Raw genomic sequence first — 1909 nt, 5'->3', positions numbered from 1 at the left:
CAAACCCCCTAGATCTCCAATGATCCTCATTTTAGCAATAACCAACCATGGTCCAGTTGCTTTGGTTAAAAAAAAAAAAAAATCTTGTAGTTTCCCCCCCCCCCTCTTTTTTTTAAACAATTCATCAGTAGATCCTGGTGGCTCTACTTCAAAATATATTCTGAATCCTACCATTCTCAACAGTCCCTCTGCTACCAGCTTTTTGCAAGCCACCATGCTTTAGTCCCTGAACTACTGAAATAGCCGCCTAGCTGACCTTCCTGCTTGCACTTTTTAAGGTCAGTTGTCTATCCACCACTTTACAAATCATTCCACCCTCCAGCGCAAAACCATCCCATGGGTCTCTACCCGGCTTAATCAGAGCCCCGCCCTGTCACAAATAATCCCATTTCCCACAACCTCCTCACCCAGGCTCCCTGTGCTCTAAGCATCTTGGCCTCCGTTCTTTCCCAGGCGCCAAGCACTTGCTGTTCTGCGGGACCATCCTCCCCTTGGATTCCTCCAAGGCTCCCTCCGTCTTCATTCTCTGCTCAAATATCAACGCAAAGAGGTCTTTCCAGACTATCCTAAGACGACACTTTCCTCTCCTTCCCCTGTCCTTCACAAAATATCATTTCAGCCTAACTCAGGCCCCCGCCTACAATGTCAGGTCCTTCAGAGCAGGGAATGTATGTACACCGCATGCCTAGCGCCTTGAAAAATGCCTGGCGCAGCCCTGGGCAGTTTGGCTCAGTGGACAGAGCATCCGCCTGCGGACCAAAGGGTCCCGGGTTCAATCCCCGTCAAGGGCAGCGTCTTGGTTGCAGGTGCCTCCGCTGGGGTCTCTGGTCAGGGCTCCTGCTGTAGACAGCCAATCTGTTTCTCTCTCACGTGGATGTTTCTCTCAGTCTTTCCCTCTTTCTTCCACTCTCCCTAAAAAGCAATGGAAAATATCCTTGGGTGAGGATTTAAAAATTATCTATACATATATGCCTGGCACACAGTAAGCGCCAAGCCCTGCTGGATTAAGTGAACTGGGTCTCAACTCATCCTGCTTAATTGCAGCTCACAAAGCAGCAAACACAGAAGCAAGTAAAACCCAGGTGAGGCCGGCCTCGCCGCGTCTGCGCCCTTTCGCAGGGCTCGAGCAGGCAGCCTTCGCAGCTCCCGCCGCCAGAGCCTAGCCGTAAAATACTATTTTGTTTCCTTGTCCCGCAGGGAAGGGGAAGGGGTAAACAGGCGGAAAAGAGTGGGGGAACCGAGGAAGGAGCTCTACAGTGTCCTACTGAGGATGTACGGTTCATCCACGTCAGCCCTTGTTGTTACTGGACCGGGGCTGCGATGGCAAAGAGAACCTGGCCCTGGCGCCCCGCGAACAGCGAGCGGGGCAGCCATTTTCTGAAACCAGTTTCCCTGGAAACCCCGCCCGAGCGTGCACGCGAGGAAGGGGGCGGGGCCTGCGGCGAGGGCCCTGCGCCGGAAGCCGCACCCTCGGCGGCCGGGAGGACCCACAAAGCGCCCCGCACAATCTAACAGTCGGCAGCGAAGCGCGCCCTCAAGCGCCAATGAGAGCGGTAGGAGGCGAGCAGCTCCTGAAAAACTCTGTATGTCCGGCAGTGATTGGCTGGAGCCCTCCTTTTTTTTTTTTAAGTTTTATTTTTATTGAATGTATTGGGGTGACATTGGTTAATCCTTTCTTCTTGGTATTGGCTGGACTTCCTTCCCCCGCCCACCCAGGGGGCTCTTTGTCTGGGTACTTCTGATTGGCTCCTTTCGACCGCGGCTGGCGGGGGGGAGCCAGGTCGGGGCGTGTTCACGGATTGGTGGATTTGAGCACCTGGCGGCTCCATCTCCGCGAAGGAGCCCGTCCCACCTCCTCTCGGTCCCGTCTCCCGACCCGTACGCCTTTCAGGGGCCACTCGCGCGCACC

This window comes from Myotis brandtii, unplaced genomic scaffold, assembly GCF_000412655.1.
Source record: "Myotis brandtii unplaced genomic scaffold, ASM41265v1 scaffold540, whole genome shotgun sequence".
Classification (NCBI taxonomy): domain Eukaryota; kingdom Metazoa; phylum Chordata; class Mammalia; order Chiroptera; family Vespertilionidae; genus Myotis; species Myotis brandtii.
This window is presented reverse-complemented; position numbering follows the sequence as displayed.